The 20,601-nt window shown below is 32.4% G+C and overlaps 1 protein-coding gene and 1 long non-coding RNA gene across 4 annotated transcripts in view; one reads left to right on the top strand and one right to left on the bottom strand.

Moving 5' to 3' along the window:
• The window catches only part of LOC135971407 (uncharacterized), a 99,625-nt gene extending 96,818 nt beyond the window's left edge, over window positions 1-2,807 (top strand). Inside the window, exon 3 of the long non-coding RNA XR_010587579.2 lies at window positions 2,625-2,807. This is a non-coding gene — a long non-coding RNA (uncharacterized lncRNA). The remainder of the gene's footprint in view (window positions 1-2,624) is intronic.
• PRR16 (proline rich 16) overlaps window positions 1-20,601 on the bottom strand; it is a 311,330-nt gene that overhangs the window by 21,578 nt on the left and 269,151 nt on the right. The gene's annotated exons all lie outside the window — the stretch shown is intronic.

The following is a 20,601-nucleotide window of genomic DNA, read 5'->3' as shown; positions in this document are numbered from 1 at the left end:
GGTGAGGATATGACAAAATTGGAACCTTTGTACACTGTTGGCAGGAATGTAAATTGGTATAGTCATTAGAGAAAACAGTATGAAGTCTCCTCAAAACATTAAAAATAGGACTACCATATAATCCAGCAATTCCACTTCTGGGCATATATCCAAATGAATTGAAATCAGTAAGTCAAAAAAATCTGCATTCCAATGTTCATTGCAGCTTTAGTTGCAATAACAGCTCAAGCATCTATTGAAGTGGAAACAACTCAAGCATCTATCCACAGATTAATGAATAAAGAAAATATGGTACATACAAAGAATGAAATATTACTTGACCTTTAAAAAAAAGAAGTTCTGCAATAGAAACAACAGGGAATGGAAAATGAGAAGTTGTTCAGTAGGTTATAAGGTTTCAGTTGTGCTACATAAATAAGTGCTAGAGATCTGTTGTACAATATAGTGCCATAGCTAACAATGTGGTATTATGCACTTCAAAATGTATTAAGAGGGTAGATCTCATGTTATGTGTGCTTACCACAAAAAGACGGAGGGGCAGACACAAGAAAACTTTGGCATGTGTTGTATATGTCTATTGCCATTACTGATGATGGTATCATAGTGTTTGCATATGTCCACATTTACCAGATTATACACGTTAAATATATGCAGTTTTTTTGTGTATCAATTACACCTTAACAAAACTATTAAAAATCAACTGTGTAGAAGTGTTCTTCTGAGGACTAAATAAAGAAATTAAATGTTTGACATTTTCTGGCATTAAATAGGTGTATGAACCTTAAAAAAATAAAGGCATGAAGACATGAAGTATCTTAATTTGTTTGAGGACACTGAGAAATATTTTGGTTTTTGTAGATCAGGTACATGTTGGAGAATGGGAGTTTGAGTTTGCATATGTAAATTTTGGCAAGCTGGTCAAAACCTTTGGGTTTTACTCTTAGAGTAATGATCAGGAGATAATGAATGACATTGTTTTAATTAATTTTTTAATTAGCTTCACAGCAATACAAAAATATGTATATCCACTGAAGACCACAGTTGTAGGCAATGTCTGAGCAGGGAAAGGAATCAGTCAAACCTGTTCTCAGATTATTGTCTTGCTCTTACTTTTAAATTAAACTTGCCATATATGTGCTCCTTTCAAATATTTTTTGACTTTAATCAAAGTCCTAAGAAATGTAAGCTGCAGCAACTCTGACTGCAACCATTTATTTATTTATGTATTTATGTATGTATGTATGTATGTATGTATGTATGTATGTATTTTATTTTATTTATTTTTATATTTTTTTGAGACAGAGTCTCGCTCTGTTGCCCAGGCTGGACTGCAGTGGCGCAATCTTGGCTCACTGCAAGTTCCGCTTCCCGGGTTGACGCCATTCTCCTGCCTCAGCCTTCTGAGTAGCTGGGACTACAGGCGCACACCACGAGGCCGGCTAATTTTTTGTATTTTTAGTAGAGACGGGGTTTCATCTTGTTAGACAGGATGGTCTCGATCTGCTGACCTCGTGATCCGCCCGCCTCGGCTTCCCAGAGTGCTGGGATTACCGGCGTGAGCCACCGGGCCCGGCCTATTTTTTTCAAAATACTTTTACAAACCTTTGTTTTTCCCTTTGTAATTTCCTTCTTATAATACCTCAGGTGAATATGGTGAGTAAAATGTATTATTCTCCCCATACTTATTGAGTATTAATTCAGGATTCAGAGTTCTTGAAGGTAGGTATTCACACCAGCTTCTACAACCAATTAGAGACAAAGTCAGAAAGTCAATAAATTCTATATTTTATTACCTAATAACTGATCATTTTCAAGGAGTGAAGGTAGAAGAAATCATTGCTTAAAATACTGTAGAGACATCTCAAACTGAGGAAAATATGAGCGATTGAAATGAACAATAATTTATATTAAGAAAATAATAAATTACAATATCTAGCACTGTTTCTTTTAAAAAATGTTCTAGAGTTATATTGTGTGGTGCTATTTTATAAAGACCTATCTATAATAACTGGAAATAAGAATAAGGAAAAATTAAGATTTGTTTTTGAAAATTAAAATATGTATTAAGATTGAGTGGAAACTATGTATTTTATTATTTCATTTATGAGATATGGCCAAATGAGGCAAATTGCTAAAGAACAAAAATAAATTACTGGTTGATTTGGGCTAGGAGTACTGGTTGATTTGAGCTAGGAGTAGGTGGATGAGAATTTAGTTTCATTGAGGTTTCTTTACGGGGTGATAAAAATATTTTAAAATTAAACTGTGGTTATGGTTGCATAATTCTGTGAATACACTGAGAAACACTGATTATACAAAAGTGGAGTAGCAAGAGCTCAGTCACTCTAAGTTGTGAATGTTTTTAATGCAAAAGTTGTATTTGGAAGGGGTGTTGGAATTGGGATGAGCTACAGTGAGAACCGTGTTTCAAGTCTTATATTCAAGATTGCCATATTTGCTATAGCTCTTTCATTTGCTTTTATTTAAATAGTGCCTTTTTAATAGGTAATTTCATCCTGTGTCGTCATGTTTGTTAGATTGTCCTCAACTTCCCTGTGTGATTTGGCTGTTGTGAAATAGTACTTCCAAACTTTATGCAATCAAAGTAATTTCTGTATTCTCAGGGAGGTGAGACTGCTGAATTTCGGACTCAGATGACAAACATCTTTGACTCTTCAAACTGGAGTGAAGGAGAACAGGTAATGCTGCATTTGTTAACTCCTTACTTATGTCTTTCCTGACATCACTTTGCCCCAGTGATGGCATTTGCTCATATGGGTGAATGTAAAGAACCATCCTTGAAGGGGTTGTGAAATACAGTATTTTATTGGAGAGTATAATTAGCATAGAACTTTGTGAAAGTTTGCCTTTCACTTGGGCATGACAAAACATGTTGCCTACTTCTATGGTGCCCTGTGGCATCACCAAGTTAACCAATGTCCTACAGTCCTGCAATCTGGACTGAGATGTTTTGACTTTGTAATAACGAGACATTATTAACAGCTCTTAAAGATGAGAGCAGCCTAACACAAATGTGAATGTTAACTTTTAACCCTTTAAAAGTATTTGCTGTTAATTCTTGCTATGTTCACATCAAAATGTTGTTATCCAGTCATGACCATCTGGTCCCAAAATTTAAGCAAATGTGAGCGGAGTAACTTAAAGAATGGATACACAAACATTCTTGTTTTATTAATGTTTTTACATCAAATTTTAAAACATTTATTTTCTGGAATAAAAGAATCATTAATATTTTGTCTTCATTCAGCCACTATAGAGGAGAAGATAAAAAAGGTACTTTGAAATAAGTTTAAATCAAATATTCTACCTGCCAGAATTGACAATTAACCAGGATTATATTAAACCCATTTTCTTTTTTTCATTTACTGGCATTGATAGAAGGGACACCACTTTGGGAACTGTCAATTTATACCTATAGTCCAAAGGTCATTTATTTTTATCAAATGTTTAATAATCATATATTATATACCCAACTCTATAATTAGCTGCTTATAGCCCTGTGGAAAAATAAGGCTTTTGTGCTATATTGAAGATTGCAGTTACTGGAAAATCAGTGAAATGGAAGATCAGAGTGAGCTGATTCACCTAAGAGAAAATTTATGAAAAAAGAGTAATTAAGCTGATTATTAAAAGTGGGTAGAAATAAAAGTCACCACTTTGATAATGAAAACATAATCCATGAAGAGAGAAGACATGTGCAATGCATATATGGCACAATTTACCAGTTCAGAGTATGTCACAACTGTGTGTATCAATGACAAAAAAAAAAAGATACAATAGAAAAGTAATAAAATAGTTGAATAGACAGTTCACACTGGATGAAATCCAAATGGCCAATAGACATGTGTTTTTTTAATGCTCAACTCCATTAAGCAAAATAAAAATGAAAATTAAAAACAATATGATACTACTACATACTCTTTAGAATAGATGAAACAAAAGCAGGCAATGACTAATTTTGGGAAGAAGAGAGTGCTACTTGAACCCTGAAATGCTGCTGATGTCAGGTGTAAATTTGTATTAATATTTCAGAAAGCTATTTGAAGTATCAACTAAAGCTAAAAATACAGACACAAAACTCATGGATTCCATTTTTGGTGTATAGCTAATACCTAGATAGCTTTACCAAATTACAGGTACTAAAATGTTTACAGCATCACTGTTTATAATAGCCCTAAACTGCAAAGGATACTTATTAACTATATCTATCAACACTGGAATGGATAAATAAATTGTGGTATATTTCCATAACAGTAGTATATAGCAATGAGAATAACAATCAAAAACCACATGCAACAACATGGGTGAAGATTGTAAACACAAGATCAGTTGAAATAAATTAATTATAAAAGGCTATGAACTTACCTCTTCATGTATAAAACCGACAAAACTAAACAGTGGGATTAGAAATCAGGAAAGAAATTATCTTGAGTGTGAGAAATAGTGACTAAAAGGCATATGAGGGCTTTGGAAATGTTGGTAATCATCTATTTCTGGATTTCAATGCTAGTTCCATACTACGTTTAGTTTGAGAAAATTCATTGAGTTGTAAAATGATGATAGGTGGACATGAATGTATACATACTGCAATTCAATAAAGGTTTTTAAAAATGGATAAAAGGTTTAGAAAAGAAGTAAAGTGGTTAATTTTTGTATTAAAGAATACTTTTTACAGCCAAATATTTTCAGGGAAAAATGCTCTTTTAAATAATAATAAAAATGAAAGGCAGAACTTTTAAACTCTAAAAACTACCCCAGAGTTGGATGTTTTTCACAGTTTGTATGATGCAATCTGCTTAAGCTGATCTGTTCTAAACAGGCTTTCACCACTGTCACAGTCCAAAATCAACAACTGTTATTTATACATGTAAGAGACTTCCAAGGGACATTTGAATCATCAAAGACAGACTAAAATATGTTCAACTTCATTTAAGTCTATTTGGTTACATTTTCTCTCTTTAAACATCGTTAGAGGCACATGTGATATCTAAGGGAAAATATTTCACAGATTATTTTCTGGTCATGCAAGTGTTCATGACCCATTATTTATATTTTAAGGACCTTTTATTTCATTTTAGAACCATGTAATTTTGTTCTCTACTTTCTGTCTTCCTTCTTACAATTATATGGTGTTATAAGTAGAACATACATATTCCAAATCAAAGTATGTCAGGTTTCAAAAGACAGAGGATATCATTCAAACATCTGGGAAATGATGCAAATTTGGGGAGAAGTTTTATATTGTTGTATGATGAGAAAGGTTAATGAATTTAAATTTCAAAGTGGAACCATAAATGCCAGTGGGTGGCAGAAAGTGCTAATTACCAATTATTTAATTTTCTTGATGTTAAAAAGAAATGAAATATCTTTGATGGGTAATTGACAATGACCTCTACAAGTAATAAAATGCTTAATTAAGAATTTCTAAAATGCATTATATATACTTCTTTGCATTATTCAGTTGTCAACACTAAAATAAAATTTAATATTTTCCTTGATTAATCAAGGATTTAATAATCTTCATTATATGTTACATATAGTGAATAGGTCACCTTTCCATCTAGTTTTGAAAAGCCTGACACCAAAATCAAACAAGGACACGAACACACAGAGATAAAACTACAGGCCAATATCTAGAGCATAGACACAAAAAATCTTCAACAAAATAGCAACAGAGTAAACCCAAGAGTACATCAAAAAAATTTAAATCATGATCAAGTGGGATTTATCCAGGAATGCAAGGCTGGTATAACATAGGGAAATCAATAAACATGGCATATTACATCAAGAGACTGAAAGGACGAAGACATATGATCATCTCAATATATGCAGAAAACGTATTTGGTAAAATTCAATATGATTTCGTGATAAAAACTTTCAACAAACTACGCATAGAAGGAACATACTTCAACATAATAAAGGCCATATATGATACACCCACAGATAACATCACACTGAAAAGGGAAAGCTGAAAGCTCTTCCTCTAAGAACAAGATAAATATGCCTTCTTTCACCACTGATACTCAACATAGTAATGGGAGTCCTAGCCAGAGAAATCAGGCAAGAGAAAGAAATAAAAGTCCTCTAAATTTATAAACAGCTTGACCCTTACAAATTGACTCTCCTTACATTTAGAAGAGCCTCTTAATTTAGAAGATCCTACAGATTCCACCAAAAACCTCTGAGATCTGACAAGCAAATTCAGTAGTCTCAGGATACAAAATCAATATAAACAATCAGTAGCATATTTGTATATTAATAATAAACTAGCTGAAAAAGAAACCAAGAAGCCAATCCTATTTATAATAGTTACAAAAATAAATAAATAAAACATCTAGGAATAAATTTAACGAAGAAAGTGAACCACCTCTACAAGTAAACTTACAAAGTACTGATGAAAGAAATTGAAGAAGACATGAACAAAGAGAATGATATCCCATGCTTATGGATTGGAAGAATTAATATTGTTAAAATGACTACACTATTCAAAGCGATCCAAATATTAAGTATAATTTTTTATCACAATACCAACATTATTTTTCATAGAAATAAAAAAAACTAAAACCAATATGAAACCAAAAGAAAGCCCAAACAATCAAAGCAATCCCGAGCAAAAAGGACAAAAACTGTAAGCATCACATTACCTTACCTCGAAAAATATGTCCAAGGTTATAGTAATAAAAACATGATTGCAGGCCCGGTGTGGTGGCTCACATCTGTAAGCCCAGCACTTTGGGAGGCCAAGGTAGGCTGGTCACTTGAGGTCAGCTTGGACAACATGGCGAAACCTCATCTCTACTAAAAATACAAAAAAATGAGCCAGGCGTGGTGGATTATGCACCTGTAATCCCAGTTACTTTGGAGGCTGAAGCAGAACTGCTTGAACTGGGGAGGCAGAGGTTGCAGTGAGCCAATATCATGCCACTGAACTCCAGCCTGGGTAACAGAGTGAGACACTGCCTCGAAAACAAAACAAAACAAAAATACTGCTATTAAAATGGGCACATAGACGAAAGGAACAGAATAAGAATCCAGAAACAAATCCACATATTTATTTACAGCCAACTGATTTTTATAAAAGGTGCCGAGTGTGCTAAGTACATATATTGGCATTATCTTTAGTACACGGGGCTGGGAAAACTGGATTTTCATATGCAGAAAAATGACACTAGACCCCATCTCACCATACACAAAAATCAACTCAAAGTGAATGAAAGACTTAAACCTAAGACCTCAAACTATAAAGTTAGTCGAAGAAAACAGGAAAAAATACTCAAGGACATTGATATTGGCAAAAATTTTATGGCTAAGACCTCAAAAGCACAGATAACAAAAACAGAAATAAACTAATGAAACTTTTAACTTAAATGCCTCTGCACAACAAAGGAAACAGTCAACAAAGAGACCACCTATTGAGTGGGAGAAAATATTTGCATAGTATTCATCCTACAAGGAACAAATACCTAGAATACACAAGGAACTCAAGCAATTCAACCAGAAAAAAAAAAAATGCCCTTAAAAAGTGGGCAAAGAACCTGAATAGACATTTCTCAAAGGGAGATATACAAATGATCAAGATTGCTTGAGCCCAGGAGAGCAACTGAGCAACACAGGGAGATTTCATTTCTAAAAAACAAAACAAAACAAAAAATAATAGTCAACATAATTAATCATCAGAGAAATGCAAAAATGCAAATCAAAACTACAATGATCACAATAATATATTGTCTTACCCTACTTAGAAAAGGTGTTTTCAAAAATACAAAAAAAAAAAAAAAAAATAGATGCTGGCAAGGTTGCAGAAAAAAGGAATTTTATATACTATTGTTAGGAATGTAAATTAATACAATTATTATGAAAAACAGTATGGAGATTTCTTTAAAAACTAAAAATAGAAGTACCATAAAAATTTGCAACTCCACTACTGGATATTTATCCAAGGAAAGGAAATTAATATATCAAAGCGATACCTGCCCTCCACAATGCTTATTAAAACACTATAGCAGTAGCAAAGATACATGGAATCAACTTAAGTGACCATCAACAAATGAATGAAAAGAAAATGTGGTATGTATATTAAAATAAACTTTTGATTTATGTATAATTTTGCAATCTCTTACTAATAGATCTAAACACGCATGATTACTAATACCAAGAACAAGAGAGAATCAGGCATTTCCATTATGCTCCTTTTTATAGATACAGTCTTTGAGATATAGCCTATGGGTGGTTTTGCCAAGGGGAAAAAAATCAAATCTTTATCTGGACAAGATTATATCTCCAAATACCATTTAACTAACAAAAAATGATCCTGTTAAACTACAGCTCGGGGATGTAATCAGCAAAGGTCAGGCCATGAGAAATGTATGAGTTAAACAATCCAGTTTCCTCAAAAAATAAACTACAAGAAATACAGAAGATATGAAGGGAACCATGCATAGAGATTAATTAAAATAGATAGATATGTATAGATATGTATAATTAAAATAGATTAAATGAAATAGATATATTAATTAAAATACATATGATGCAATAGATATGGGAGGGCCTTGAATCTTGATTTTTAATATAAAACAATGTATAATAAAATAATAAATTTTATATGTATAAGACAATTAGAAATGTTAACACTTAATATTTTATCCCATTAAGAAGTTATCATTAATTTCTTTAGAAAATGTGACTTGGTTTGATCTCCCTCCAAAACAGATTCTGAAACAAGAATTGTTTGGGAGGTAATCTCAGGATACAAATAGAGAAATTAGGAAGTAAGGCAAGGAAAGGAAGGGATTCCATACAAGATGCACTATCCATCAGGTTTTCATTGTGCTACTGGAACTCAAGCCTGCTGTAATGTACATCACACTTCAGAGGTATCTTAACTGAGGGATGCAGGCTGGGGAATTTATCCCCTAAATTCCTATTTGATATTGGTCAAAAGCTGCTCCCAGCCCTTGCAGCTTATTCTACACAAAGGCCTAATGTGATCCTGTGGTCAGGAAAAATGAAAGTATTAGGCAAAGTCTCAGGTAATTAAACAAGATGCTTTGGCTTTAGAGGTAAATGCTAAGGGGATATGAAAAAGCACCAGGCTCAGTTCTGTAGTACGTTAAAGATGTAGTGGTGATGGTGAATAAACAAGGGATTTTTTGTTTTAGATATAACTACCAAAATTCTACAAATAAAATATGATACCTGGAATATGCTTTAAACTAATATGAAGGGGAGGCAGAAGATACAAGTATAGATGAGACAGGTTTGGTCAGTAGTTAAAAATGGCTTAAGAGGATATGGGTATATTGTATGATTATATTTTCACATATATTTAAAACTTATTATTTCCATATGCCACCATATGTATATAAATTAATTTAAACATGAGTTTTTACTGATATGCCCAACTTTAATCGATTACAACATGGCTCATTCTACCCTCCTCCTCTTACTAATCTGTAAATTTACTGCAACAGTGAGAAATATGGCTCCAATCATCCACCATTCATTTGCTTAATTATTCAGTTCAATTATACATGTGTAGTAATATCAAAATTAACTTACAGCCTGTTAAGAAACAACTTTATCAACAAGTATGCATATTTAGGTCTTTTTGCTTTTAGACTTAGAGTCTCTAGTCCTATGCAAAATGACTTAGATTAGCACCTTTTACACACACCCGCTTCAGAGAACAATATTATTTCATACATTGTTATTAGAGTTAGGTTCTATTGTCATATTATGCATTCCTTTTCGGATCCCCCAACCTTCTAAATGATTTTTAAGAAACAAGTTTAACAACAAGTGTATGTATGCAGTTCTTTTTGTCTTTAGACTTCAAGACTCTAAATCCTATCCAAAATTACTTAGGTCAGCATCTTTTACACATACCCCCTTCAAAGAGATTATTTCATATTTAATTTAGATTATATTATTATGAATTCCTTTGGGATCTCCAAAACTTTTAACTGATTTTTTAATTTGTATACACTAAGGTTCACTCTTTGTACTATAAAGTTTTGTGAGTTTTGACAAATACATGTTACAAGTCTACCATTACAATATCATAAAATTTAATTACTGTTTCTAAAGAAAAAAATATTGTGCTTCATATATTCAACCCTCCACGCCTCCTGCTGAGCCCATGGAAGCCACTTATAGTTTTACTGTATCTATATGTTTTGCTTTTTCATATAATGTTATATAATTAGAATCATATACTATATAGCCTTTTGTAGATGTTTTTAAGGGTGCTTTATATGTTTTGGATACAAATCTCTATAATATAAACATTTTGGCAACATTTTAATGTAGAACTAAAATTGTAGAACTGGGGTAATATAAATTGTAATGTATATCTTAAGGGAAATTTTAAGAAATAATGGTATAAAAATCAATGTACAACTCTTCAATAACTGCAATTTCTATTTGTATCAGCAACAGTGTTCAAAAGGAAATATGCTCAAAATAAAAAATATGACAGTTATGTAACTGATAGGCAAACATTTTTTTAGACTAATTTATTAGTATGTTTTCATAGTGCTATAAAGAAATACCAGAGACTGGGTAATTTATAAACAAATGAGGTTTAATTGACTCACAGTTCTGCATGGCTTGGCAGGCCTCAGGACATTTATTCATAACAGAAGGCCAAGGGGAAGCAAGGCACGTCTTACATGGCAGCAGGAGAGAGAGACTTCAGGGGAAACTGCCACTTTTAAACCATCAGATCTTGTGAGAACTCCCTTACTCTCATGAGAACAGCATGGGGAAAACTTCCCCCATGATCCAGTCACCTCCCAGCAGATCCCTCCCTCAATATGTGGGGATTACAATTATAGATGAGATTTGGGTGGGGACGCAAAGCCAAACCATATTTACTAAGTAAAAAAAAAAAAGTTTTCATTTTCCTCATGCTCTACAACAGAATGAAAATAACTTTCCAATTTCTTGAAGAGATCATATATAAAAGCTGATAAAATTTAAATGAAATTCAAGAGCTGATGCATATGGGGCCTATGATACAGAGCCTAGCAACAATAAGTCTTGAAAAATATTAGCTATTATTATTTTCACTTATTATGAAAACCAATACTCATCTAAAAATACTACATTTGAGAATACAAAAAAATTACCTAACATATTTTATAATAAAGATAAACCATTTCCATTATTTTTGCATCCAATTTGATTTCAAATAAGTTACTTACCTAAATGCATAATTACAAATAACCTACAGTGAAAAAAACGTGTTAATGATGTTAATGAAGTTTTAACAATAAAGTTACAAGAATAATAAACATGTTAATGAAGTCTTGATTAACAATTAAGTTACAAAAGTAGCCATATTAAAAATAGTTTTACATTCTAAGTTTACATGTAATTACTCCTTATTTATCTCATAAATCATAGGTTAATGATAATTTTTACTCCAATGCATTTGACAAAATCTTCATAGAATGATTATGAATATGAAATCTATAGTTCCATTTTTCTATTTAAATCCAGAGACTAGCAATATCACTTTCATTTTGAGTATATCAGTCACTACAATTTCTCAAAATAAAAGCAATAAGAGACTTACATTTGCCATTACTTACACATCGTCAATTCACCAAACCTATGATCTCAATTCATCTCGTATTATCTGTGATTACTACTTTATTATTTAATATTAAATTAAGAATATCATGATCCTATGTTTAGAAATATTTGTGTCAAGGAGTATTTATAATCATATGATAACAACAAAATAAATTTAAATTATTTTCTTGATTTCAAACACCACATTATTTTTCTTTTACTATATAGCAAAAGAAAAAGAAATCCAATAGATCAAATTTTCACCGAGAAAACACTGCTGAAAGAACTCATAGATGAGACAAACAAATAGAGAAACATTGCATACTCATGGAATGGAAGAATCAATATCATTAAAATGGCCATAATGTCCAAAGCAATCTATAGAATCAACGTGATTACTGCTAAACTACCAATGTAATTATTCACAGAACTAGAAAAACTATTCAAAAATTCATATGGAACCAAAAAAGAGCCTGAATAGCCAAAAGAATTCTATACCAAAAGAACGAAGTCAGAGGCATCATGTTACCCAATTTCAAACTGTACTATAAGGCTACAGTAACCAAAACATCATGGTAGTGGTACAAAAGCCAACAAATAGACGAAGAAAAGAATAAAGAACCCAGAAATAAGGCCAGAAACCCACAGCCATCTGATCTTCAACAAAGTTAATAAAAATAAGCAATAAAGAAAGGACTCTCTGTTCAATAAATTGTGCTAGTATAGCTGGATGTCCATAGGCAGAAGAATAAAACTGGACCCCCTACCTGTCACCATACACAAAAATTAACTAAAGAAGGATTAAATAATTAAATGTAAGACCTTAAACTATAAGAGTTCCCCAAGAAAACCTAAAGACTACCATTCTGGACATTGTCCTTGGGAAAGAATTTATACTGAGTTCTGAAAAGCAACTGCAACAAAAACAAAAAAAGACAAGTAGGACCTAATTTAAACTAAAGAGCTTCTGCACAGCAAAAGAAACTATTAATAGACTCAACACACAACCTATGTAGAATGGGAGAAAATATTTGGAAACTATGAATCTAACAAAGGTCTAATATCCAGAAAATATTTGGAAATTATGAATCCAACAAAGGTTCTAATATAAAAAGTTCCATTTATAAGGAACTTAAACAATTAAACAAAAGACAATCCCATTAAAAAAAAATGAGCAAAAGACATGAACAGACACTTCTCAAAAGAAGACATACAGGTAGCCCACAAACATGAAAAAAAAAAAATACTCCACTTGCTAATTATCAGAGAAATGCAAATCGAAAACATAGTGAGATACTATCTCATACCAGTCCGAATGGCTATCAAAAAGTCAAGAAACAACCCATGCTGATGAGGCTGCAGAGAAATGGAAATGCTTATATACTTCTGGTAGAAATGTAAATTTGTTCAACCACTTTGGAAGGCAGTTTGGAGGTCTGGAGGCAGGGAACCTAAGGTGAATTCACGCTGACTTCCTACAACTAAATCAAAAGGAAAACTCAAACTTCCCTTGCTTAAGTAACAAAAGGATCAGAAGGTACTACCTTTGCAAGCCCCTCCCCACTTCTGTGTTGCGGGGAGTTGAAAAATGGAAAGTTTCTCTGATTTGTTCCCTACTGCAAACAATCAGACTGGTTGCAGGCCTAGTCTTCATGTGTAGTTTTACTTCATTCTCTGATTGGTTCCCTTAGGTAACCAATCTGACGTTTACATAAAGTGTAACTTTGTAACTTCACTTCAGCCTCTGACTGGTCACCTTCCACAACCAATCAGACTAGTGGCAGGCCATTCCTTCATTTACATAGGGTCTAAACTAAGTAACCAATGGGAAACCACTAGAGGATATTTAAACCCCACAAAATTCTGTAACCAGACCTTGAGTCACTGCTTGAGCCCTCTGTCACTTTGGAGTGTACTTTTGTTTCAATAATTCTGTGCTTTCATTGCTTTATTCTTTTGTTGCTTTTTTGTGCATTTTCTGCAATTCTTTGTTTAAAACACCAAGAACCTGGACTACTCATAGTCAAGAATCACCACTGGTAACACTATGACTGGGTATGTATCCAAAAGAAACAAATACTTCTACCAAAAATGCGTGTGTACTCATATGTTCATCACAGCATTTTTCACAATAACAAGACATAAAATCAACCTAGGTGGTCATCAACAGTGGATTGGATAAAGAAAATATGGTACATATACACCATGGAATACTATGCAGCCATAAAAAATGGATAAAATTATGTTATTTGCAGTAACATAAATGCAGCTAGAGAGCATTATCCTAAGTGAACTAACACAGGAATAGAAAATCAAATACTGCATGTTCTCACTTATAATTCTGAGCTAAACACAGGCACTCATGGACATAAAGATAGCAACAATAGACACTGGAAACCAATGGTCAGGAGAAAAGAATGAGAAAGATAAGGGTTGAAAAACTAGGTATTGGATACTATGCCCAGTACCTGGCTGACAGGATCAATTATACTTCAAACCTCAGCATCTTGCAATATACCCACATAACAAGCCTAACATGTACCCCTTGAATCTAAAATGAAAAATTGAAATTATTTTTTAAAAGTTAAAAATGAGAAAAGAAAGAAGTAAAGAAACTTAGTCACATAATACAGCTTAAAAATGATCAACCCTAGGTTTCAACACAAGCAATTTCTCCTCTCTGGTTTGTACATTCTATGATATTCCATTCCCAATTTTCTATAGCATTATCAAGTGAAATATTTTCACTCTCCTTCTTAAATCTCATGGCTTCTGACTATTGAACTAGGAGGCTTTGATCCATATCTTTTGACCTGGCTCTTAATTTTTAATTCACCAATAGTATAGAGTTAGTAATAAATAAAAGTAAAGATGTTATTAATTGTATTCATCTGCTGAGGAAGACAATTTTTTACAATTTTGCTTATGTTTTAGTTATATCAGGAAGAAAATATAAGAACATTTCTAAAAGTATTCCACTTAATATATGTAAAACTCAAGGTATATTAGAGTACATATAATTAAATAACCGAGGAATTTTCATTCAAATTTGCATAATGATAGTATATACCTCATATGGCAGTCATAAGAATTGAACAAGGCAATGTATGTGAAAGAATCTGGCACAGTGATTGGCATATAGTAAGAACTAAAATGTTTCGTATATCTAATTCATCAGTATCATCACTATCATCATTGTCACCATTCTCACACTGATCTAAATTCTGAAGCAAGTGTAATTTTAATAAAAAATAAGCACACAGATATAGATCACTCACCATTCTTTACTCATCAAGTTTCTAAGACTCCATTATTTAACTAAAAATTTCTAAATTTATTCAAGCAAAACTCATGGCTTCTGACTTGTCTCAACAAATGGGGACATTTCTTTTTGTTCTTGGCTCCATTATGTACCTGTTCTTCCTCTTACTTGAATTGTAATTTATTATTTGCAGCACACAAAAGACATTTTAACTTTCTATGGCCTGATTTCCAACCGTATTACTGTGCTGAAATTATACTTTCACAAATGAGTGACTGTCAGATTCAAAGGCCATTTCTTATTTGCTCTGCTCCTGGGCTGCTTTAGATCATTTAATTCATTTGACTTGTATTTTCCTTAAATTTCTTTAGTTTACTTCTCTCCAAATCTACTCTGTACACCAGATTGACCTTTTACAAATGCTCACTCACTGCTCTGCTCACTCCTCTGCTCAAATCCAAAATCGTATCATTTCACTGCTCACAACAATTAATGTTTCCTCATCTATTCGTGGAGAAATAAAAAATCCTTAGTGTGACATTTGACATTATCAATAATATTATCTTCATTTATCCTTATACAATTTTTTAAATGAAAGAGATGAAAAAAGTCTTACATTGTTGTCTGATCTATTTCACCCATTCTCTACCCGAGAAAATATTTTATTTTATATACATCATTGAAAATTCAACTTTCATTTTTTCTTCATTTTCTATCTACTGCTTTCCACTGACTACTTTAATCTAAATAACAACCTCTGTAATTTCCCTACTTGAGCTAAATTGATCTATAAAACCTATGAATAAATAGAAACTATAACCAAATATCATTCTTTAAACTTCTGAGCTAGATATAAAAGAAATAATCTATTTATGACTTTGGGCAGCTCGGTCAGTTTTATCTTGTTACACAATCTAGGAATATAGAAGTTACGAATTGTTGGTCTCACAAAATGGTATCATTTCATATAGGAAGTTTTTAAAGAAAATCTTATTTTCTCTTTTCTTTTGGGTCTCACTAAGTCAGTTTGATCTAAGCATAAATAAGCCTAATCAGTGCATAGATAAATAGCAAGATGAGAAAATGTCTCTCATGTACAAATGATAGGCCCCTCCCTGTCCCTCTTTACCTTCCAAAAAAAAACAATAAACAGGTTATGAAGCAAGGTTTTTCTGTTATTGTATATTATTTCCTCTCTTTCCTCAGCCCCACATTATCTTCACTGTTATCTGTTCTGTAACCCATCATGGATGCCAAGGTCTTGTCTGGAATTAATGTATTTATAGCCTATTTCACATGGGCTTCTCTTGTCTAATGGTCAAAGCCAATTGGAAATACATTTCCCTGGAGTAGGCAGTGTTTCATAAAAATGACCAATTTTCTATTTGGAATTCAGTTTTTTTAGCAAGTCTTCCTATAATAACAAACTCCTAAATGATGTATGACTGTGTATGACTGTAATAACCAGGACAATGTGATAGAAATAATATTAACTTATTTAGAGGTGTTATAAGAACTACATCAAGACATCGCAAGCTTCTTCAGAAAAAGCCAATTCTTCTTGACAATGAACAATTTTAAAAATAAAGGGGAAATCTTTGAAGTATCTAAGTAAAGAGGTGACTGGAGTTTAATATCACATAATTCTGAGGAAGCAAACTTAAATGAATGTTCCAGAAGTACACTGAAAACGTAAATACATAAAGGCCTACCTGTGAGCCTGTGTTAATGGAGAAAACTGAAATACTTCCACCAACCCCCTACAAAGATGTCCTGATAGTGAAATGAGATTAGTAATTCTATATGATTGGTTCATTTTCATCCACCTGTTCTTTCAAAAAATGCTGTTATAAACTTATAAGGTCAGAAAGAAAGAAAGCATGTACCTATTTGAAGTAATTCAAATAAAAATATTTTACTTATTATATTCCTTTTGTGGATCCTGGGAGGTAAGTTCTCTGAAAATACACCATTATGAAAAAGAATTTAAACTGTAGCGCTAAAATAAACCAAAAAATGCCCAATATCACTAGTCTTCAGAGAAATACAAATCAAAACCACAATGAGATATGGTCTCACTCCAGTTAAAGTGGCTTTTATCACATAGACCAAAAAATAATGAGTGTTGGTGAGAAGGCAGAGAAAGAGGAATGCTCTGATACATGTTGATTGGAATATGCAAATTATTACAGTCACCATGGAAAATAGTATGGAGCTGTCTCAAAAAACTAAACAAAGAACTGCCATATAATCCAGCAATCCTTTTGCTAGGTGTATATCTAAAAGAAAAGAAATCAGTATGTACTCCCATATTTATTGAAGCACTATTCACAATAGCCAAAATATGGAATAACCTAAGTGCCCATCGATCAATGAATGAATAAGGAGAAGTAGTTCAGATACAGTGGAATACTACTCAGCCATAAAAATGACATGAATGAAATCTCATCATTTCAACAAGATGGATGGAACTGGAGGACATTATGTCAGGTGAAAGAAGCAAGTCACAGAAAGACAAATATCACATGATCTCCTTCATATATGGAAGCTAAATTGATCTCATGGAGACAGAGAATAGAATGATGGTTACCAGTGGCTGGAAAAGGTAGTAGGGAGTAGGGGATAAATAAGGGTTGGATAAAGGAATAAGTTCTAATGTTCAGCAACACAATACTGTGACCATAGTTAACATTAATTTATTGTGTATTTTAAAATAACTAGAGAAGTGGACTTAGAATATTCCCAACACCACAAAAAATGATAAACGCTTGAAGTGGTGAATATCTCGTTTACCCAGATTTGATCATTATACACTGAATTTAAATTCTTGTATCAAAATATCACATGTGCCCCATAAATATGTACATATGTATGTATCCATATATATATATGTGTGTGTGTGTGTGTGTGTGTGTGTATATATATATATATATATATATATTTGAGATGGAGTCTCACTCTGTCACTCAGGCTGGAGTGCAGTGGTGAGATCTTGGCTCATTGCAACCTCCTCCTCCCATGTTCAAGCGATTCTCCTGCCTCAGCCTCCAGAGCAACTGGGATTACAGGTGTGCGCCACTACAACAGGCTAATTTTTTTGTCTTTTTAGTAGAGACAGGGTTTCACCATGTTGATCTGGCTAGTCTCGAATTCCTGACCTCAGGTGATCCACCTGCCTCAGCCTCCCAAAGTGCTGGGATTACAGGTGTGAGCCACCGTGCCCGACCCTGAAAATTTTTTTAAATAAAATGAAGTGTCATCCAATATGTTGACAGGGTAAAAGTATTGGTTGAGTTGAATCCTATGGAGTTTTTAATTGGCTTATATCATATCAGGATGAATCAATAATTTACCTATTAGGCTCTTAATATATTAAGTTTGAAAAAAATCAGATGACTGAGGCTGAATGTATTTTTTTCAAGAAGCTCTTTCACCAATCAGTTAACAGCTTATTTGTTTTAAACTCCCACAAAAATATTAGACTCAACAAAACCACGCTGCTGAATGTTTTGCTATACAAAGGTACCCAATTTTTCACAACAAAGTAAATGAAAAAAATTCAGAGAATGACTAATGTTGATTCATATGTATTTTTTCTGGCTTCAAACATATTCTAATCTTCATTATATCATGGGGGTAAGGAGAGGTGGTTAGACAAATAAATTGTTACATGATCTTTTCTAAACAGTCTATTTAAATCTACTGAAGAAAGTTTGATTTGAAATTTGACATTAAAACATTTCGACATGAAAATATTCTTTGGTTCTTTTGTACCATTCATTTCTCAAGACACAGACTATTCAAACAGGAATATCCATATGCACTTTCCTTTCTGTAAACACTGTTTGTTGCTATCATACAGAATTCTTTCTACTTACTCTTGCTATTTGAAAATAAAATTTCATAACTTAACATAAATAACTAAATTTTGGTATTAATTATTTTGCATTATGGGTGAAATCAGTGATAATCTTATCAGCTCTCCACACAAAGAGATTGGAAATGCCTATTGAAAATAGCACATAGCATGACAATCTAAAATAAATACTCTCATTGAACTGAAAATGTGAAAGTGAGAGTACATTGTTATGAATAATAATCAACACTTGGAAAACAAAATATTAAAAGGCTTACATTTGGCTTTTCTACAATAATTTATAACTATTCTATAACACATATTCAAGCTCAGGTAGCAACAACAATTTTCCCCATGTATGGATAAAAAATAATTTATGTGACATAATTATTCAAACCCCTAACATAACAATTTTGTCTTATTTGATGTAATTTCAAGTTAAATTTTGTGCTTCTAAAATTTGAATTCTCAAGTTAATCCTGTACATTTTTTATGTTATAAAGATAACTAAGAATGTTTATGATGATGATATAAAAGATATAAAATTTTCAAATCATACCTTTAACTGTTTTTCTAGTGTTTTCTATGAAAATGAGTTTAGCATTGCTTTTGTTTTAATTTACAGATATATGCATTCTATGTTTTCAAAGAAAAAAGTGTTACTACATATTATCTGTAATTAAATCTTACTATTTGACATATGGTAAGGCCTTGGCATACTACTGCCACTTGGTGGTGTCATATACAAAAGAAATATCTAGATTTTTTTTTCAGCAGGAGTATATAAAAATTGTTTAAAGTGTACAATTATAAAATCAAATTTAAGAAATTGCTAACAACAAAATAACACTCTGATTCCATTTCTATCATTTCCCTTAAATAAAAGTAAACTTTCATTCTGACATTTCTAGATTTCTGCATGATCTCATAGTCCCTGGGTCTTCTCTCCCTTGCTGTCTGTCCACAAGGAGCCTTCTTTCAGTTCTTTTAATTCTTCATGCATGCTCTTTTCTCCCTCAAGGATTTATGGCATCTCATTTATCTGTCTGACATGTTACCTGTTAAATGAATGCCATTTCAATCCTCCGAGTTTAGCTCAAATGTCATTTTCTTCTACAAGCTTTCCCAGTTTCAACCTTGGATAACATCTCCCAAACGTTTCATAAGACCTTGTGTTATTTTTTCATAGACTTATTAAGGTTTTAGATTAAATAATTATGTCTTTTATTAATGTCTGTTTTTCTCACTATTCCATATTTTCCACATTGAAAGATACTTTTTTTAAGTTATTAAAGTCCCAAAATACACTAGGCACATATAAAATGTCAGGTGAATGAATGAATTCATGAAAGAATGAATTATACATGCAGAAATGGTGTGAGGAAAATATGTGATATTTCAGCATTAGTTTGTCAAAAGTAAAGCAAATATGTTTTGGAAGAGAATTACTATTTGTCTGAAAGAGGTAGATATTAGTAAATCTTGTCTATTTAGAAATCATCAACCTCACTACAGTCTGAACATGTCATGAAACCATATAATTTAAAAATAGGTGCAGAGGAGCAACTTAGTTTCCTATTTCAGTATTTTACTCTCTCAAGGCAATATTAATAATCATTATTAAAAATTCCATCTATCCCGGAAATTTAATCATTGAATAATATGTTGTCAAAGGGACTCCCAAATAGAGATCTGATAGTGCAGGAATCATTCACATTTTTAAATTGTTGGGTAATATATAGAGAAATATATGGCAGCAATGATTGACAAATGACATACTTTTGTATAATTATAAAAAGAAGTAATTCTAAAATGTGGGGAATCAATTGCACAAAATGTAGATTTTCTAGTTTTTTGGAATTAAGTGTACACATAATTTTTTTAA

This window comes from Macaca fascicularis, chromosome 6 (assembly GCF_037993035.2).
Source record: "Macaca fascicularis isolate 582-1 chromosome 6, T2T-MFA8v1.1".
NCBI lineage: Eukaryota > Metazoa > Chordata > Mammalia > Primates > Cercopithecidae > Macaca > Macaca fascicularis.
Note: the sequence above shows the minus strand (reverse complement) of the source record. Positions and strands in the feature narration are given on the sequence as shown.